Source organism: Argiope bruennichi, chromosome 9, assembly GCF_947563725.1.
Source record: "Argiope bruennichi chromosome 9, qqArgBrue1.1, whole genome shotgun sequence".
NCBI classification, from domain to species: domain Eukaryota; kingdom Metazoa; phylum Arthropoda; class Arachnida; order Araneae; family Araneidae; genus Argiope; species Argiope bruennichi.
Window position 1 is genome coordinate 27,683,914 of NC_079159.1, and position 23,269 is coordinate 27,707,182.

The 23,269-nt window shown below is 29.2% G+C and overlaps 1 protein-coding gene across 1 annotated transcript in view; it reads left to right on the forward strand.

Annotated features, from left to right (window-relative positions):
* Positions 1 to 12,706: 12,706 nt before the first annotated feature.
* Positions 12,707 to 23,269, forward strand: part of LOC129983804 (GTP-binding protein Di-Ras2-like) — a 132,676-nt gene continuing 122,113 nt past the window's right edge. The window contains exon 1 of the mRNA XM_056093444.1: positions 12,707 to 12,770. The gene's annotated coding sequence lies outside the window, so the exon portion shown is untranslated. The remainder of the gene's footprint in view (positions 12,771 to 23,269) is intronic.

Consider the following 23,269-nt stretch of genomic DNA (forward strand, 5'->3'; position numbering starts at 1 on the left):
TTAGCTTGCATGCGCACACAATCGTTTTTTATTATTTATAGAATTTATAACCATTTAATTCTTTTTATCAATAATTCTATCATCACACATATAAAAAAAATTTAAAAATTGGTGGTTATTCACAATTTTTAAAAATATTTTTATTGGAAATGCAAAATATTGTTCGAAATAGATGACTAATGAATAAAAGATATTTAAAATGATTTTGTGCCTTGGCTATTTATAAAATATGACATGCATTATTAGCGAATGTTATATTATTGTAACAGAAAGTCAAAAATGTCACCTTTTTTGTGTGTGTTTAGGCTGTATTACAACAATCGTCTGGTGACTCTACAATAAGAGCAGGTACAGACTCTTTATCCCACAAAAAAGAAAAAGAAAATCCGCCAAATACATGAAAAGAACTCAGTCTAAGTGCACACAAAGGCAACATTTGAAGAAATCAGCAGAACACTATTTCTCACTGCAAATATTAAACAACAGTAAAAGCACAGTAGCATTTAGAATGCAACTCCAGACCTTTAAAGAAAGAATTGTGTCTATGTGTTATTATTATCACGTGAGAACATGATGTTGCTTTGGTTAGGAGGGTTTTGAAGCTCTAAATCGCGTAGGCAATGAATAAATCACAAATGGCAATTTTCATCATCATCTTTTAATCGCATATATTTTTTTTACCTGCTTTTACCAGTATTGCATTATAATTATGTATGCTTCTTAAAAAGCAGATGCGTTTTTAAAAGGTTGAGCTGCTTTTACCAGTATTGCTTTATTATTACGTATGCTTCTTTGACAGCAGATGCGTTTTTAAAAGTTTGACGTAGAACTATGACATCATAGCTGTTATTTCATCTCAAAATCGGTCGAGCTCCAAAACTTTGTTTGCCAGTAGAACAATTGAAAATGAAAGCTTAAAAAAATTATATATATATATATATATATATATATATATATATATATATATAGAGAGAGAGAGAGAGAGAGAGAATGGGGGGAATAGAGACCGATAGAGAAGTCTCGTGATTGTTTCAAACCAGTTTAAACTGGCCAATGACTTTAATTAAGACAAATAATGACTTAAAAATAATAATGTTCTCACATGATAACTTGAAATTTGAGATCGTAGATTTCATTTTATTTGTTAATCTTGTCTTTGATATATATCCTATATATATGTGTATGTGTGTGCTATATCTTGTTTCCATATTCTATTCGTATATGTTACGGTAAATATAATAAACTGATAATTATGTATGATTACCGGTGATTATTCATAATCACCAATACGTTAAGTGGTGATTACGAATAATCACCGGTAATTACACATAATAATTAATGAATCGCTTTTACCGTAACATATGTGTTCTATATCCTGTTTTATTTTATATTATGTTAATATTTCACATATTGTTAAGGATCTCTCAAGTTCCTATAGCACTAAAGCAAAGAACCTGATTTCAAATTAAAATTCCCAACATTCAAATCTGGAGAAAGAAAATTTATATTTATTACTTGTTTCTGATTATAATATTACTCTCTCTGTCAAGTCAGTATCTGGTATATTCCATAACACTAATTAAAGTTATGTAAATTCACTCTAGCTTCTTTCTCAGCCAAATATAATTGGTAACAGTCTTAACAAATATCTTTAGATTGTTAGATTATGACTTCGATTCTAAACTGCCCATTCCATGAAATTTCATTCTTCAAATTCCTCTCAGCACCTTCTTTGACAAAATATAGAAACAAGGTGCAAATACTTTGCACGATTTATTATTATTCATATTATGTTCTTCCTTTAATTTTTCTTCCATATTTTTATTCCTTCCTTATTGTGTGTACATATTTATTTATTTAATCTTTCTACTGTCTTTTATCTACCGACTTTACGCATTTTAAATAAAGTAGGCTTATTTAGGAAATAAATAAAATAAAGTTTTTCAAAAATAAAGTTGTTGTTTGTTTTATAAAGGAAATAAATAAAATAAATTTTGAAGTTTATTCAGAGGTTATAGAATTTTCTAGAAGGATGTCGACTGACGGTTCTTAACTGAGTTATAGTCATAATTCATGTATTTTATACATCTTTCATTTTATCTCCAAATTTGTAATCCATGTCGTTATTATAGCATTTATTCTGCATCCAATAAAAATATTTGTAAAACTGTCTTCTTTATTTTGTCAAGGGATATGTAAGGAAGCAATATTATAGATTCATAACACTGAGACGCCAAAACAAGCATGTTTTTTTTTTTTGTGTGTGTGTGTGTGTGTGTGTGTGTCTCTGTGTGTGTGTTAACAAAGAGTGTGTAAAATCCTATTTTTCAATCAAGGACATCAGGAGTGGATTTAGGTACTTGCTGGTCCTAGGCAGTGCACAATATGAGACCTGTCTTTTGCCTGACTTAGGCTGTACACAATATAAAGCCTTCTTTTAATCCGATGGTCCATTTCACTTCATAGCACAGCACATTTTCAACATATTAATTTTTTATTAAAGGTTAATATATATTTTTATTTTATTAACTTTGTGACTAAGTATTTGTTTTTATTTATCAGTTATGTCTTCACACTGCCGTGCATCCACGTTCAAGAACAGCAGAGAAGCAGTAGAAAACAAAACATTTAATTGTGTTTCACGAATTTTCTATTTGATATATTTCAACCACGATAAAACTTTTCATGCGGCAGATGGTGCCTAGAACCAAAGCACGTAACATACCGAAAGGAATCTGTTGAACTTCACGTCTCGTGTAATCATACCTCAGTTATTTTCTCTTTTCTTCTTAATCTGTCTAATGCTGGTGATTTTCGTCCTACAGGTACCGTCCCAACACTGATTATTGATTTTTGCTATAGAAAACATATTCCAATTTTTAAAAAAATTGATGTTGCCATTTTAAAATTTTGAAATTTTGTCACTGTAACTGCTTACTCTTCGAATTTAACTGTTGTTTTCCATATGATTCTTGAACTCATACCTAAAAATACCTTGAACTAAAATCTTATTTCATTTCTGTAAACGGTATGATAATTATGGTATCGAGATAAGTTTTTATAATCACTCGGTATATCCTGATATTTTATCATTGTACTTTTTACAAACTTATTTATTTGACAATTAGGAAAATAAAATCTTTTATTCTATCCTTAATAGTACAGCCCCTCTTTCAGTGCCTAGTCTTTGAAAATCCGCATTGAAACGTGTATTTTATATATTAGAAAATAAAACTATTTAAAATTCTATTTTTTTATTCAAAAATATTCATTTAATTAATAATGACAATTTTAAATCCTTTTATTTCATTGCTAATTAAATCTATGAATATCTCATTAAGAATAAAACAATTATTATTTTCAAAATACACATTATTTTACAACTACTTAAATTATTTTGGCTGACTTGACACCAGAGCTTGAAAGTTTCCAAGTTAACTTAATAATAACCACCATAAAGGCAGTGAAATCTTAAAATTCCCTCACTAGAATTCAAGTAATACTTCTTAATTAATTATAACTGAGTTCTCTCTCGTGAAACTTTACCTCCCTCGCGTGACAGCCTTCATCGTGCATTCATTTAAAGTAATGCAGGTTAATGGCCACAGAAATGAAACATTTGTACATTAATCTTGAAAGAGTTTCACCACAAAATCATCGTATAAAATTTGGCTTTTGTTAGAATATATGTATATATTGTGCTATATATTTTCTTATATATATTATCTGAGTAGTTATAGAAAGTTAGAGGGGGATTTGTTCTGCAATTAAGATTAAAATATTAGCAAAAGTTATCCCAGTAGATGGCTTTTTAATGATATCGTTTCTGACTTTGAAATGAACAGTTATTATAATAATAAAGCAGAATGTGTGTGTGAGTGTTGAATCTTTTACAGAACAGGCTGTTGAACCTATAACAACAAAATTCGAAAGCAAATGTACCTTGGTGGGTGATAATGGGATCTTGGATTTCTTTAATTTTTATTAATTAAAAATTAAGCGAATATTGAGGATTTTCCTTGATAACTTCGGAAAATATTGCAGCACAAATATGATTTAAACAAGTTAACATTTTAAATAAAAATTGCCTTTTTTGGTAATTTTAGTTCAATTAATAAAATTGCAAAAAAATTTAATAAATTGTTAAGAATCATTTTGATTTTATTTGCAACAGCACTTTTCATTGTTATGAAACATTAAATATTTTCCATTTTTGATACAACTGTTTCATGTTGTGTCATTCTACCAATATTAATAACCAAAGTATGAAAATTTGACTTGCATATTAAATAGCTTCCGTTTAAAGATTTTAATAAAAATTTTAAATTTTATTTTTAGATTTTTGGTAGTTAGAGGTCAGTTTACAGTAGTTATAGTCAGCAGTTTAGTTATAAAATTTAACAATGATAACAAATGTTTGTAATTTGCCCTTTCAAAATGCCATTAATCATTTTTTATATTATTGGATATATTAAAATTATTGACGCCCACAAATGTTGGCCCATTCACATAACGGTCTATTCAACTAGAATATAAATAAAGATATAATGAAACTTTGAAAGAATCATTTTTACAATCCTACCCTTTGACAAAGCTCTTCTGTCAGGTAGACCACGATTCCTTTTCGGACGAATTCTAATATCACGCTCGAGTGTAACACGTTGAATAATGGAAAACGATGCTTTATTCTTTTAGAAAACATTGAAGTTCAGTTAATAAAACTCAATCGACACTTACACAAAGAATATAAAAACACACAAGTAAACACCAAATCACTACAAATTAACATTAATAGCACAATAATGCTCCTGAAATTAGTTCGCATAATGATAACATTCCAAAGAGGCAATTGGCTAAATCAGTTTTTGCTTTTATATAGGTTTTGGACATTGAATTTCCCAGAAGATTCTTCAGATCTCGGTTCCTAATATAGATGAGGGCGAAATTATTTTTCAGAATCTACTTAATTGTCACCAAAGTTGTCGAATTCTTCTCTACGTTTGTCTCAAAAGCTCGGGAATTGTTGACCAAGTACCCATTTGTCATCCATTACGAATATCTACAAATATATCTTCTTACTATGCAAGAAATACATACTACATACAGGAAAAAGTATCATAAATTCTCAAAAGTATAAAATGACCATAGATAGATTCAAAACTTGATTGTAAGTATGAAATTACCAAAGAAGAGCTGTTGTAAACTAGGATAATTTAATAGATGACATTCTACTTGAAAGATTAGTTGATTGATTGGAATTATTGGCAGCTACAGATGAAATTATCTCATGAATTGAAAATTCGACAAATTAGCATATAAACTATGTATATATAAATGAAAAAGTATAGTTCATAATTTATAAAAACGGACTACATTTATTTTATTTTTATAAATGGAAAAATTAAAAGCATAATAATAAATAAATAAATTTAAATTCGTTTTTTAAAAAAGCTTATATAATGAATAAGCAATAAATAATTTTAAGTATTAAGTATCAGTTTTATTAATTTTAAGTATTCATTAAATATATTTTTAAACATTTACAGTGAACTTTCTACCTTAAATAATTATATTTATAGCAACAAATATTTATAAAATTATGTTGTTAATAAATATTATATTTAAAATGAGTGCATTGAATAATTATATGAGATTGCAAATTTTATTAATAAAATAAATGTCTCTTTTTTTTAAAGAATTTAAGGGGTTTAGCGCAGTTTATAATTTTATTCTCTCATTTTTTTAATTTAAAATTTTGGAAGTAAAAATAAAAGTAACGATTTTTTTACTATCATTTTCTCTTTATTCTGAATGCTATTTTCTTCGCATTTCAAAAAATAAATGTCAGTTTTTCCGTTCCAAAGAAATTTCTTTTTAGTTAGATGATAAGTTATCTGAACATTCATAAAAGTTTTTGAAGGATATATTCAATTTGTTTTACGTTATAAAAATCATATGAGACATTGATTGATTAGGAGACGAATTTATACCAACAACTATAAATCATTCTGAATATTATAATTATTTATTCTAATAATACTTAAAATAAATTCTTTTTTTGGGGCATCTCTCTTCATAAATGAATTTTTTTTCACTTTTCTTTAAAAGATTCTTCCGGGTTATAATGCATAAAACAAAATGAGTGAATTTAAGGTTTCTTATAATACAAGATTAATCTTTTTATCCTGTCTCTCTGTGTCTGTCAAGGCTATTTAAATTCAGTTTATAAATGTTTAAGATTACTTTAAAGTGCAAATCTATTTTATGTTTTGGAAATAATGGATTCGTTTCATTTATCTTTTGTTTGAAAAGAAAATAGTTTTAGATTAGAACACACAGAAGAAAATTTCTTTCGAAGTTTTATGAACCCTGTATTGCAATCCAAGCTTGATACTAATGGTTACAGCAGTAATTATGTTATTCAGATGGTTACAAAACACTACATACTTAAATTAATCATAAGATGCTACTCAAATTGAAATCAATAGATATATTTACTTTCAGAATACAATGAATTAAATTTAAGAAATATATTTAGTTGGAATTTATTTCTATACTCTGTATAATACAAAAGAACATCTTATTAATAAAATTTAAAATTTAAAAGTAATCCAATAATCAAAACAAAATTCAAAGGCAAAACAGTCACTAGAGTTAAAATGTTAATGCAATTATTTTACATTTAAAACTATTTTCTTTTTTCAAAGACATTTAGAAAAAAATGAATATTAAACAGATTATGTTGAATTCGATTCGACATAATCAAAGTAATAATTCTACCATTTAGCGAAAATATTGAATATTTTTCATTCACTATCCTTTTTTCTTTATAAAGCTGTTTGAATTTTGATTCTACGTTCTTGATTTGAAAAGTTTAATTCTATTTGCTAAAATTTTGAATAAGGTATTTAATAAATCTTTAAATAATAAAAGTTTTACTTTTCTCTATTTTTAGACAAAAATAATATTTCTTTTAATTTTTCAAACACTTTTTGCATTTCAATATATTTTTGTTCATAAATGTTTTCTCAAACTATTTTATTCGAAAATTCAAATATATAAGTATTTTATAATATATTCAAGGGCATTTTTCACAAACGTAGTCACTCACCTTCAATAAACCAGCACAAAAGAATAATTTTTTTTGTAGTAGTAGTAAACAGCATTATAGCTCAGAAGATTCTCTAAATTGGTTTCTTTTATATGGCAAACGATAAGTTTTGGTTAAAAAAATCGCTTATTTTTTGAGTTAAAACAACAATTAAATACAAATAATAACTTCAATAATAAATAGATCAAAGCACTCATATTTGGTAAGAATTATTATTATTATTATTGAAATGAATAAATTGGGATTTTTGACAGCAAAGGAAGAACATCAATATAATGAAAAAAAAACTATATAAATAAAATTATGCCATTTAAAAAAAGTGGAATTCCAATTAACATTTTAATAATATCATTATCGAGAATCAAGTGAAAATAATAGCTAGTAATTTAATTATTTAATTAAGATATAAAAGATGTTAGAAGTTGATATTTGTCGTCTAAGGAGGTTAAGATATATTAAGAATATTTATACAAGAAATATGTAAAAATATTCTTAATGACTTCTAAATGCATGATAAACTGACCAAACGAAGTATTTAGTGACAAACATTATTTTTCAGAAAAATTCATGAATTATGATTTTATGTCTATTAATAACAGAGATTTGGAGATCGCTTTAGAAAAATTAATGTGACGTTTAGGTTTATTGGGAGATTATAAAAGAAAAACCGCTCATATGAAAAATAATTTTCTTTTTGGAATTATAATCCTTTGTTAGCTAGTGTTGTCGAGGACTGTTGATTGTGCATGTATTTAATTAGCGATTTGTTACCTATATGTCTGTTACTAATTTCTTAAGTACTTTTCCTTATATATATCCTGGCTTTGTTTTTGTTGCTGGCGTTTCGTGTTTTTAGTGGAATAATATTTCGTTTTTACAATTTATTGTTCGTTATGCTAAATTCACCATGCACTCACAAGATAAGCTTTAGAAATTTTAACCACCAAATAATAATTCATATATGTACAAAAGTTTATGACAAATATTATCTGGAAATAATAAATATCGTAGTTAATATTCCACACATAAAAAGAAATATCCAACACCCACAAGTTAATGAAATAATCGCAGTCATATAGTAGTATAAGTATAGAACAAAATTCACGACTAACTAACTTATTTGAGATATAATTATCTTTATTTAACAAAAGAAAAGCAAGCAATGAAAACATATAATGATGATATATAATGAATTAGGTTTGACCTTCGTAATAAATATGGAAAGTATCGTTGCATTAAAGTTGAAAATATCGTTTGTACAATTGATTTTTTTTTTCATTTTTAAGATGTCAAGAGTGTTAATTGCTTGAGACGTTAAACACTGAATGCAAAGACTGATGCAATAAACTGATGTAAAAACAAGACAAAGGAATTAAGCCTAAAAGATTTTCATGCTACGAGGTTTCTGATAAAAGGTTTGAAGTTTATAAAATTTTTTTAAATTTTAATACGGTGTAAAAAAATTATTTTGTAAGATGACGTTTTCAAAACTTATCGCCACAGATGCTATTATTTAATTAAAAATACAATTCAAATTTTTATGAAAATTTAGAAATATTGTTACGAATCTGTGATGCTGCTTCCCAGCATAGTTGGTTCTAGCATCAGAAAGACTGTTTTACAGTCATCGGTATTGGACGGAGTTCGGGTGTCGCGTCGGAGGTCCCAGAGCTTGGCGACAAACTTGGTGACCATTTGGCGACTTCGCAACGAATTTGGCAACCTTGGCGCCAAAATAGATTATACCCGAAACATCGAGAATTTTCCCGATCCGTCCATTAGGAACCGAGATACGCCTCGAACGTTCCTGATTGGTTGAGAGGCTTCTAGCCCCGGCTCCTGAGACTTATAAAAGGAGGCAGCCCGCAGCTGCCGTAGGAGTAGTCGGCATCGACGGTCAAGAACGAGTCTTCCAGAGATTAGCAGAGCAGCGACGGAGTTAAGCTAGTGCTGAATTAAGCTGTGCGCTATTGTCTGCAGTAGAGTCTTGTTGTGTACACGTCTCGGCTGAAGATAATCGTCTTCTCTATGCTGTATATAGTTGTCGTCTTTGTGCTGTCCTGTGTGTCTTCGTGTAAATAAACGTCGTTGTTTTTTTCTACTGTCGCCTGCTGATTGAGCGTTCTCCACTCCATATAACTTCCATTGTCCAAACGAACCCGGAAATTTCGTAACAATATATTACAGTGAAGCACAAATTTCTATTCTACAAAGTATATAACAAATATAAAGGCTGTTACCATAAGAGCGCAAACAGAAAGGCAGACATAGTACATGTTGGCTTCTATAATTAGTAGATATAATTTCATTCACAAAGTCATTTCAAATTGCGTCATTGTTACATAATAAACATAAGGTACCCATCAACTCATTACTACTTCTTGAACGATCTGCTGTAACTTCATATAATCTGTCTTCCTGCAAGACTGTAATGAATTCAGAACATTAATTAGGCTTGGCTCATGATCGTGCACACGTGATAAACCCATTATATTGAGGAACGCAAAAAAGAAAGAGAGATGTTAATTCGAAAAATACTATAAACATTAGGATGAATAAAAGTTAATAAAAGTACTTTTTATTAGCATACAAAAAAAGAAATTTTAATTCATTTCCATTTTTAACTTAACGTATACGAAGTATATAAAAAGTATGGAAATCGTCAAAAATTCGAACTCAAAAATTTAGACTAATTCCCAAGTTTCAAACTTCTCTAAATTAAAAAAAAAAAACTATTTTTTTAATAATGTCTATCGGTTGCTCTATCTCTATGGGAACACTATACGCACAGAACGCTTTGAACTAGACAGATGATATTTGGTATGTGGTTTTAATTGATATTTGTAGACTTCCAGCAAATTTTAAATGATATCCATTCTGAGGAAGTCTGTCTGGCTGTTCGAGTAAAAGTAAACTCATTAACAAAACGTAAAGATTTAGATAAAAATGGATTCACAGATGTGTAAAATGTAGATTCTTATGAAATGTTCTAATAAAATCTGTCAAAAAGGTGACTGTTTATCGATCTGTAGTTTTAGATGCATATAAATTCAATAATCCAAAAACCAATTTTTAAATCAAAATTATTCTTTATGAGATCTTGTAACTACAACTGTAGTTCCTTGTCGAATTTTGACTTCCACCGTCCTGAAAAAAAATCCGATTAAATACATATTCTCCAAATAGATTCAGTAAAAATGCTAGATTTACTCCAATTACTATTATTTACCACTTGCTACAATACATAAGAAATTGTCTCCAATATTATACAAGGCATGTATATATATATAAATATTATACAAGGCAAGGGAGGAGGGTAAGACATGTATTGATAAGATGGAGATACATTTTCAGATTAACAATTTACAGCAGTTTATTAATTGCATCCCAATGATTAATCACCAAAAATTCCACTCTAGTAGGCCCTTTCATAACTAATATTGGCCAATAACATACGGTTAATTATACAAAAGCACATTTATTAGACAGTATGCGGGAAAGTTTCGAGAAGATCAATCCCGTCTTTTAATTTCTAATTTTTAATACATTATTATGAATTGTATGAATTTTGGAATCAATTATTTCGTGAATGCATTAACTTTAATGCATAATGAATCTGAATCTTTTGATGGATTTTTGAATCTCTCTTCTTATATGAAGAAGAATTCTCATCCAGTGTCAAAATCAATATTCAGGTGGTTTATCAAAATAATAGAAACACCTCAGATTTATAAAGAATACTTTATTAGTATGGTGTAGGACCGCCTTTGGCATGTAATACAACTTGGATTCGCCCAGGAATCGATTCATACAGGTGATGAATAGCGTTTAGAGGAATATTGTTCAATTCTTCCTGGAGATATTGTGAAAGTTTTGGGAGAGATGCTGGTGGAGGATATCAATTCCGTATTGAACGCTCTAAAATAGAACGTAACGGTTCAATTATATTGAGGCTGGGACTGTGTGAGTCACAGAAGATGTTTAACTTCATCCTCGTGTTCATCAAACTATGAGTGGACAAGTCTCGCTGTATGGATAAATGCATTATCATCCAGAAGAATTCCATCTCTTTCAGGAAACAAAGTTTGCATCGTAGGATGGATCTGGTCAGCTAAAATTTCTCTATACTTCTTCCCAGTGATCCTTCCATTCAGGGTTACAATTGGTCCAGCAGAAAAACACGGCACGGCTTCTCATATCATGAAAGATCTACCTCCATGCTTGACAGTTGGAAGGAAACAATCACGATCATACGCTTTGCGCAGGTGTCCTCCAAATGTGCACCCGTCCTGTTGTAGGGAAAAGTGTGAAACACGATTCGTCAGGCTACATTACTTTTTTCCAGCTATCAATCGACCAGGTTTTGTCAGTTTGACACCATTGTTGACGACGTTTACCATTAACATATGTGACAAGTGGCTTGGGAATTGCTGCTTTGCCATAAAAGCTTTGTTTATAAAGGTGCCTTCTAACTGTAATCATTGACACTGAAAAATCCAGAAGGATATTGAGCTCTGCAGTCACTTTTGCTGCAGTTGTTCGCTTTTTAGACATTACAATTCTCTTCAATACCCGTCGGTCTATTTCGCTGAGCTTCTTTTTCAGCCCACTATTTTGCTTTGCCGAACTTGTCTTGCCGCGCTGTCATGTCATGACTTTAGACACCGTACCTCTAGAAAAGCTTAAATTTAGGATGTTTCGGTCAAACTTGCTGCAGCTATACGGGCTCTTACAATTTGGCCTCTTTGAATATCGGAGAGGTCCGACATTTTACGCTTTTGACAAAAATCCAAGAATTATAGAACTTCAATAAAGTTCACACATACTATCAGAATATATATATTGCTATTTATTGAACAAACTAGTGGTTGTTATTATATTTTAATGCTTACGAAGCGCATTCAAAAATGTCACTTTTATTTACAGGTATTTCCATTATTTTGATAACCACCTGTATATGTTACTGTCATTGTGATTAATAGTTTATTATTAATGCTAACTGGTCATTATTAATAATGACCGGTTCGTGTTAATAATAACCGATTATGCAACGTATATATATTTATTTTATATATTTATATCTTCAGTTTTATTTAAATAAAAACTTCATATGCATTGGAATGTTTTGTTATATGAAGTGACATGCATGCTAAATATAACGATTATTTTATTATCATTTTCAAATTCCGATGGAAGTTATCATCCCTTTTGAAGACTGATTTCAACATATCATCAAATTAAATATGCATTACATGGTTTGCTTTAAAAATTCTCAAGAAACTATCCTCCGAGTCATTTTTTCTTGTTTCGAAAAATAGAAAAGAATTCTACACTTTTTTTTTACCACAGAATGCAGAATTATTCTTATCTTCAATGCAGAAATGTCTCTGTGGTTGTAATAAATCTTTTTAAAGCAGAAAAGAGTGGAAGAAAAAGGAAAACAGAAACGAAACAAGACTGACCTACTTTCAGCTTGACCCCATTTTGGAATCAAAATATGTCAACACTTTATTCTCTTATCTTGAGTTACTGTTTTTATCTATTCCAAAAATCTTTAGATGATGTTTTGAAGTGTATTAAATCATTGTCAAATCCGGAATTCCCTATGGATCTTCCTTCATAAATTATTGTCCATTTCTTGAAAGGATTTACAATAAAGGTAAGTAAATGCGATATACTTCTTTAAAAAAGATATATTTCTCTAATAAATGCTATAAAATGCTAGTATTTTTGCATTTTTTTTGAATAAAATAGATTAGAAACATCTCTTAAGGAAAAGTAAGAGTAAAATCTAAAAGTGTTCCAAAGATTGGAAAGATCGTTGTAGCAAAAATATTCTAGTTTAGGAATTTATCTTCAAGTGATTTGTTTAAAAGTTTGTAGAAAACTTAACAAATGCATCACCCTTTTCTACATAAGGAATAAGCTGTATTTTTAAGCAATTTTTAAATATTTCTGTCCAGATCATGTTTAACTGAAAAATGCCAAGAAATGCTAAATTTTTTCACATTATAAACCATTAAATTGAAAAATTCTTTAGAAATGAAATAATTGCCGAACATAGCTTTAGTCTAGGAACTGAAGAACACATTAAAAATTATTAAACTAAATTTTAACAGAAAATAGGCATTAGATTTTATTTTATATAATTTTTGGTAAGAAAATTTTACAAAAATTTATAATTTGAGAAATATTTTTTTAAAGATGTAAAACAGCATTAAATTGCAAATTATAGAATTATAAAAATGAATCTAATTTCTCAAAACATGAAGTAGAAGCAAATTCAAAAGTTTATGTAAAAACACAATATTCAAAAATTAAGAATAATGAATAAAAAATATTCGATAGTTACAGCCTTATACTGTCAAGCTTGCCCTATAATGAAACCCACTTGCCATCGAAAAAAAGCCAATTCTTTATATGTTGATAATCAACAATGAACAGAAAACCAGAATTCAATATTAATAGCAATTATGAAAACGAGTTGATTTCCACTTCAGTAATGAAATAAATTGTTTTAAAACATATTCAAAGTATTTTTTTTAAAATTGATTAAAAAAATATTTTTAATTTTAGAATATTAAGAAAACGATTTTTCTGCTATAATACCTTCGGATGTTATCTCGAAGAACTGCCAAAATTTCACTTCATTTTTAATTAATTAATATTTTAAAATAAAATCGTTCTGGCATGAACATTCCTTCCCTCCTCCTAAATATGTATTGACAAGTTTGATAGTTCTAGGTCAAATGTTCTGGCTTATAAACCATCAACATACATACACATAATCTTCATTATTATAGATATTAATAGCAAAAATGTAAAGTTAGTTTTCGAAAAACTATGGTGCTTTGAAAGTATCAAAGTTTTATTTCTTTGTTTAAAAATATATATACATGTCTTTCTTTTTAATCATAAATTGAATAAGTTATCCATTTCGAATTCGTCTATAAAATATCCCATTAAAAATCTAAACTCCTCTATCTTGAAATGAGATATCAATTCAATTTTCAAAATAGGAAAGTTATATCTTATCCCATTTTAATCTTTTATATTTTAAATGAAGTCGCAATAAACATTTTAGGAAATAAAATATAGAGTTTTCAATATTTTCAAAACTTTTGCTTTTTATGTGGTGTTTATTTACAATTATTTAGTGACAATAATTTTCCTAGAGGAACTTTCAATTTTGATCATGGATCATCTTCCTTACTTTTGATGCAACCCTCCGGGGGGGGCCTCGAAATGAAGATGAGATGCTTCCGGCATAATGGTTGGATCTCGCCACCCTGGAGGGTACACTAATAGGTGGGGGATCTGACTCCTCCCATCGATGACGGGACGTACTTCCTTCGGGGAAGGTTGTACCGTGGCCGGTGACGGCCCTTAGAACTCAACCACAGTTCCCGCCAATGTTGCTGTTGCGGCGGTCCGGTCATTCGGTTTTTATGGTTTAAATCCGTGTGCCTTCTTGGCGGGTCGGAGAGTTAGATGGCTGACTTACTCTTGATGCAATTATCCTTTCTAATAACAAAACAGAATGTGTGTGTGTATGCACCCGTGTGTGTTTTAGTGCTGTAATTAAGGACTGCTCATATCAGCTTTGTCAAATTTGCAGGGTTACTTTGGGGGGGATGAGAATAAGCAGCTGGAAATCTTAAAATTTAATCAAAATTTTAATATTTTTCATTATAATTCTCAAAATAATATTACAGAAAATTAATTTTTGCACCCTTTTAGAATTCAAAAATTGTTTTATTGTCTTCTTGATTCATTCTCCCTTTAGTTGATGTGCAATTTTTCCTTCATTTTTGACATTTTTTAAAAAATATTTTTTATCTATTTTTAACAAGAGATTGATCGGTTGCAATGAAATTCAAATTGTTTTCATTGTTTCATCAAATATTTAATCACGTGATTTCTTCCATTGATGAAATCTAAAGAAGAAAGTTTCTATTTAATATCTGTGTAGTTTATATGGCGAATAAGAAAGCCACGTTGCAGTATCACGTAAAGTCAAAGAACAGATGAACCAGAAAATTTCATTTTTAATAACGCATTGATGTCATGGAATTTGTCTCTATTAGCTTATTTACGCAATATTTAGAACAGGTGTACCATTATTAAACTAATACAGCTTTAATGTTTGTCACAATGTACTTCTTGACAGTATTTTCTTGAAAAAATCGTGATTGTTAATAGGAGAGTTAATTGAAGATAAATTGAAGATAAACTAATATTCTCTGTGATCAGCTGATTGTCAAATAAGGTTAGTCATTAATTATATAAGCTATAGAATCGTAACTAGCATATAGTTTGTATTGCAGCACTTATGCGACTCAATTTAAGGAAGAGTATAGAGGAAGACTAATTGGCGTTAGAAACGAGAATTTTATATATGTATTTAAACAATAAAGAAGAAAAGACAAAATGTTCAAAGAGGTCTTATTTTGTATCCATTTTTAATATTTTAAAAATTGAATGATTAAAAATAAAATTATGTACTATTGGTCATACGAGTGCCTTAAGGTGACTGTACCATAATAGAAAAGGGCCGCGGTGACCTGGTGGTAAGGTCTCGGCTTCGGAACCAGAGGGTTTCAGGTTTATGACCCGATTCCACCAAAGAACCGTTGTGTAAGGGGGCCTGTTGCACGTTAAATCCGCCATGACCAAACGTCCTCCCACTGGTGTGGTGTGGTGTGGAGAGGGGGTGCCAGCTCAGGTGTTGTCCTCGTCATCTGACCGCGGTTCAAAATTACGAGGTCCGTCTCAAAATAGCCCTAGTGTTGCTTCAAACAGGACGTTAATATAACCAAACCAAACCAAACCATAATAGAAAAACATTTTTATCAACAAGCTGTACACACCAAATATACGAGCTGGTTTAGTTCAGTTATATTAACGTTCCGTTTTTTTAAAGCAACACTAGGACTATTTTGGGACGGACTTCGTAATTTTGAACCATGGTCAGATGACGAGGTCGACACCTGAGCTGGTAACCCCCTCTCCATACCACACCACATCAGCGGGAGGAAATAAATAAGCTGGAGAAATGCAACGAAGACTTAGATTAGTGATATTTCTTATAAAGCGGTTATAGGGTATCCAGATTTCTGTTTCTTACAATAACTCTTTAGAAAAAAAAGCTTTTCTTAAAATTAATTGCACATAATATATTTTATGGAGTATAAGAATAAACTATGAATCATGAAAATAATATCTTAATCCATAAGATTGTTCTACAACTAATCTCTTAACAGCTTGCTATCATATCGCATCAATATTAACTATCAAAGCGAAATTGTTGATAAATCTTATTAAGTAAAAGCGGTAGTTTTTTGATAAATTTTTAAATTGATGTTCATTTATGTACTTAAAATAACTTCCATATTTGCTATGTACTTGAATTGTAATACCACTTCTCGTAAATAATGAAAATAATTTAAGAACCATGGAGTTCAAGCACTGCGTGAATCTTACCGCACATCGAAGAAAAAACTTAATCGAAATTACAAAGCCTTATATTTTATGATCTTAGCTCAAATATAATTCATATAAACATGAATAGATTGAAAATTAAATGCTGCATTTGGTCCAAAATTAGATGAAAATCTATAATTCTGGAATAAACCCATGCACTAAATATCATTCATCTTGTTATTTGTATTCCATAATTATCTTGCTTAAACATAAAGATAGACGAAGTTATCTCGTAATTTGAATTATATCTATAATTTTGTTGAAGTATTTTTTTAAAAGAAAGTTACTTTTATCAAAATCTTTTTTTTTTTTTTTTTTTTTGCAATTTTTTGATTTTCTAAAACTACTGTACAATACAAATTCGAAAGTAAATATCTGTAATAATTTTAATTTTTCCCCGTCCTAAAAGTTATTTTCTAATGACTCGAATGCAGGTTTCTCTTTTACTTCTAAGTTGTACATGCCCTGACTTCCCATTCACCTCAAGCTGTAATCAAAAATGCGATATCAACAAATTTACTTCTAAAACTATATAAGTTTGAAATACTTTCACACGCCCACCTTTACTTGCAATTCGGACTTCTCCAGGGGCCTATCGTAATTCTAACTTAGAACATATAAAGCGTATTCCAAAGATTGAATTTTTTCCATAAGAATAAAAACGCGATTTCAGATTAAAGGTCTTTTCTCCTTTTTCACGAACTCAATTTCATATATATTATGCATTCATTAAAAAATATAATAATTTGAGCATTTAAAAATAATGAATTAAAAATCTAATTCAAATAAGCTTGTTCGGATTCCGGTTTATCTTTCTTACAAATAAATAGGCGTAACTCTAAAAAAATATATCATTTTTTGAATTGAAGCCATTTTTATAAATGAGAAATAAAATGTGAATTCATCAAAATCTACTTGTCGAATCTTTTTTTTATATTTTCAATACTCTCTTTAGAATGGTTTCGTATTCGAGAAAATTAATCAAAGAATTTTCAGCAAATTATAATTTTGAAAAAAAAATTGCATATTTTATAAACTTCAAGTTAAATCTATATTCTAAAAATATATCATATATTTATTAAAAAAAGAAGCATGTACAAACATAGTTCTTATGGTTCTGAGATGAAAATATGACGACCATAATAAAATAACATAAAACTTCAAAGTGACAGTTTGGATGAAAACAAAGCTCAATTTTTGAGTGATTATTTAAAAATTATGCAGGCAAATGACAGACTTTTGATTTTTTTTTTACACAGTTTATGCGTTTGCTGTGAAGTGTGTAAAAATATGGCGAAGCGAAGAATAATTTGTCATTTTAAGTTTTATCACGATTATCATCACTTCATCACAACACGTAGCGCCACTCATTGGCTCGCGGGCTTCAATGAACGAATGGATTATCGATGTTGCCATGACAACACTGACGTCATTGACGCGTGGGTCTTGGCGCCGGTGGAATAATTCAGTTAGTGTTGCCAAACGAAACGATCGCCAAAGGCGTTGAGTGAAACCTCTGGTCAGAGATTGAATTAGGTGTTTTTGGGGTGTAGACTTACGAGCGCGAATTTTACGGTTTTATTCTTTCATTGATTGCCTCGGAATGAAATAAGAGCATTTTTCTCACTTATTAACTTTTTTTTATATCCATTTTTTAATACATGCATGAAAAGTGTATATTATGCAACTAACTGAACTTATTTATCATTTTTTTAAACTTGATTTTATCAAGTAAATTTTCTTTAATTATTATTGATAAATCGTAAAACACCAAAGAAAGTTTATTATTGGTGTATATCAATATGTGCTTTACTGATTTATCTGTTGCATATATTGCAGATGATAAAAAAATGGGATATTACTATAGAGCAAAAGAAACAATGCTTTTTATACATCTCTTTCTTCAGTTTCTCTTATAATTGGAAAAGAATTGGTTCATTCAAAATGAAAGTTTGTGATGAAAAATCGAATTTATCTGTGGTGGAAAATATAACATGAGAGTTTTTTTACTAGATTTTATATTCTTAAAGTTAATGCGTTGATTCTTATTTCCCAAGACATTGTACAAGATATCTTCACGATTCAAACCTTATTTAATGTGGAATATCACTTTTGGAATTATGCGTCTTGTTTTTCTGGCTGTATGTCCATGAGTACTTGCATTTTATCCCTCCATTTTCAGTTTCACCTTATAATTTGAAAAAAAAAATGGATCTATCAAAATGAAAGTTTGTGGTGGAAAATACAGAAGAGAAAATACAGAATTTTTACGCGATTTTACATTCTTAAATTTAATGTATAGTTGATTCTTATTTTCGTATGAAGATTGCAGCTATCTCCAGAGTTCAAACCTTTATGATTTCGGCAGCATTATTTTTGGAATTATGTGTCTTGATTTTCTCTCTGTCTGTCCATGGGCTCAATAATTCAAATTGGAAACATTCTATAAAGTAGAAATTTATTCTCTAGTCTTTGAACCCAAAACATAGATAATGACAATTTTTAAATGAAATATATGCATGGAATGGAGTATATGCTTTAGGTCTTTCTTTTTCACCTCCCTTAGGCGTGCATTCACATAAGAACAAAATGCCTGAAAATGCTCATTGGACAAATATATAAGATTTAATGCAAATTGTAGAATGACATGCATAATCTTAATCCATCTTAGCTAAAGCCATGCGGATATCAATACAAGCTGTCATGGAGTAACCTTATCCATAGCTAGATAAATGACAGTTTTTGGATGAAATATATACATGGAATAGCGTATCTACTTTTGGTCTCTCTTGGGCGTGCATTCACATATGAACAAAATGCCTGAAAATGCTCATTACCCAAATATACAAGATTTAATTCAAATTGTGGAATGATATGCAGAATCTTAATCCATCTAAGCTGAAGCCATGCGAATATCAATACAAGCTGTCATGGAGTAGTTTTATCCATAGCTAGATAAATGACAGTTTGGGGATGAAATATATACATGGAATAGAGTATCTGATTTTGGTCTCACTTTTAGTCTCTCTTTTTGGTCTCTCTTAGGTGTGCATTCACTTATAAAAAAATGCTCCAAAAGACTCACCAACTAAATTTACATAATTGAATACAAATTGTAGAATGATACGCAGAATGTTATTGCATCCAAACCGAAGCCATGTGGATGTCAATACGGACTATCATGAAATAGCCTCATCCAGGTTCACAACATTATCACATGGGTGATCTACTAGACCAATTTTAATTCTCAATCAGATTTTCAGTTTAAGGCAGTATCATGATATTTTAGAATAATTCCCTCAGGTAGATCTATTTTGATCTATTCTTACATTTACCAGCAGATAGGCAACTAAATTAGCAGTAATTTAAAAGTAAAAATTTCAGTACATGTATGTAAGATAGTTGGTATTTTTTCATATTGAATTGATGAAAAAACTACCAATCAAGTTCCAATGAGTTCTTTAACTGAAAACATAACAACCGCATTGCTTCAGAAAAACATTAATTAGTTAGGCTTCCCAGTTAATCGCCATTTATTTATTTTGATTTGCTCAAATTTCATATTTTTTAATAAGGCGATTAACTGTTTCCACTATCGTTCTGTGCTTGTATTTCGGCCTTTGATGAACCGTCTCGCTTTAAAAAAATCTAAAAATCCCTTATACAGTAAAATATTAGTTCGGAAAAATGTCTTCTTTTATTCCATGAGTTCAATTTTTTCAACATAATCTTTCGTTTTTAATTCTTTTTGAAAATTATTACAATGGTGTTGCCATTCTTTTATCATTCTATTTCTATATCATTTCTAATATGTACAAAAGGTCTAATGTAAGGAATATTTATTTAATCTGATATAAATGTAAATTTGACGAATTTATTAGCTGTGTCATTTTTATAGTGTCTTTGGTAGATTCGAATCCATTATTGTTACAAATTATCCTCTCTTTCTTTAGAACAGTTCTTTTTAAATTTGTTAGCTGTGATTCTCTTCTCATTAACAGTATTTAAGTCCTGAAATATTGATCCTTAAATTTAAATAGTTTCAATTTTTTAAATTACTTTTTTAACTAAATTAATTGCTTTACAAAATGCCTCAACTTCCGACATGAAAATTGTATTATAGTTGCAAAGGCAATGTTGCTTTTTTTTACTTAAATTCCTATAGAAAGACTATGTATTGCAATGGTTCTCATTACAAGATTTTGGAAAAACTTCTTCAGTTCTTCAACAATCAATATAAAATGTTTCGATAACTGCAAGGTCTTAGAATTTATAGGGTGAAAAGGAAATAGGAAACATGCTATAAAGTAGAAATTTATTCTCTAGTCTTTGAATCAAAAACGTAGATAAATGACAATTTTTAAATGAAATATATACAGTGAATAGAGTATATGCTTTTGGTCTCTCAGGCGTGCATTCACAAATTTCGTCAAATTTTCACGCCCTAAATTTGACTGTTTCTTACATCAACAATTTATGTTGGCAAATAGTAACTCAGGTGCAAAAGAATCTACTTTTGCTTTCCGGCTTGCCGAGAGGAACTTTTTTCAATTTCTATTCCATTCATGAAAAGCACTAATACATAATACATTTTGGTGTCCAGAAAGAAAGATGTTCAATATTGTAAATAAAAATTTGAGTAATCTTGACATTCACAGTCTTGATCAAGTTTCAAAGCTAAGATGGGTAACATATTCATTATATAAAATGCGAGAAAGTGAGAATTACTTCTATTAATTTATAATTTCTGTACTTTATTTTATAAATGCCTCATGATTTTAGTAACAAGATTTAGTTTTGTGTGTACGAACGGTGGCTATTGAAATGATTGGAAACACATGATTAACTGTAAACTGTTGAAGTTTTCTGTGCATCTTAGTACTTTCCAGAAGTGCATGTATGACAGAAAAAACTGACATATCATTGGGTTAATTTTTTACATCATATTATCTCTGATTTAAGATTAAGCATTATATAGTCATGAAGGAAGTTTTATTATTTTGTTATATTCACAATCAAAATTATTCAAACACTACGAAAGAATTACTTGTTGTACTTGAAATGGCTGTTAGAGGTTTTTCTGGTTTTATTTCAACCCATATAAATGTGTTGACTAAATATCAATGAAATCCTCTAGCTAAAATCTTCAGTTAAAATCGGTATATCATCGTATTCATTGCAAAATGTCGATATCAATAATTTGAATAGCTTAAAAAATTTTAAATGATACCCTTTTATATTGTCAACAAACTTCAAAAAGTGAATATTATAAAGAGATCATTGGCGACTTCACATAGTTGGTGATACGATGGCGATGGCAGTTCAGTGAAATTCAATTATATTTCATTTTTGACATGATAATCCTTGCTCTATGAACGGCGAGATTTTGAATGAGATTTCAAAGCGCTTGAAAAATCTCTGTGCAAATTTTTCTTTGTATATTCTAGTTAAACAATAATAACTATTTGAAACATTTAAATAACATGCCTTATGTGAATATATAATGCCAATGCCGTAAATTTAATTAACTTAAAATTCCTAGCCGCTCATACAATTCGGTTGCGACCGAATTATATTTTGACGACAAGTAAAATATTTGTTGGATGCTGTAAATCTAAATTGAATTTGATTTCCAAATTTCTTTTCATGCACTAAAAGCTCCAATATTTTACTCCCATTCAGGATTATTTTTAAAGTTTTGTTGCACTTATTTTATAATACATTCGTAAGAAACATAGAAAATTTATTCACTGTTCAACAGCATTTAGAAAAATTATTTTTTAAAAGTTCAATTTTCTGCATCTTCAAATATTACTTTAAATTTGAAAGATATTTTCTCCCTTTCAAAAAACGGTATTAGAATTTTGATGCTTGCAACAGAAAAATATTACAATTGCTTTTAAAACAAAGCATTTTAAAATTTATATTCGTTTTTGATTGTGATAATATGAACTCAATACTATATTTACTGTTTTAAAACACATGAAAATATTCTATTTGAAAATTCTTTTGATCTGAAAATAGAAGTAAGTCTGCTTCATTGTAGCTGTAATTCTGGCATCAACATTTAGAATCGATAAAATATAATAAAGTTTTATTTATTATATTTTATCGATACTAAATGTTGATGCAATTAGAGAATTGCCAAAATGCTGGAACATTAGATTGTTTTAATTTGTAAGATTGACATGGAACCAGACAAATTCACTTGTGTGACAAAATAACACTCAAAAAAATTTGAATGAAACTAATATTTACAAAAAAAAAAAAAAAAAAAAAGTTTAGATAAAAAAAAAATTAAATTATCGTTTGCGTTTCTCCAAGAAATTGTTAAGTTGAGATGTTTAAATTAAATCGTGTACGTCATACTAATCATTATGATCACTAAATGATTGAATAAGTACGAAAACAATTCTTTTTTTTTACTCCTTAACTATTGTGACGAGCATCAGATGAGGGTCATATTACCAATTCTCTGATTCCTAAGATGAAACAAAATCATTCTAAAATGCTACAATTATTCTAAACCGTTTGAAGTACGATATGATTTTTTAATTAAATCATTACGACAGCATATTCTCAAAATAAAAAGCTATATCAGGAGTTAAGTATCACAAGAAAAATACAGATTAGCTTAGTATACTGTCTATCAAAGGCAGATAAAACGAAATTATT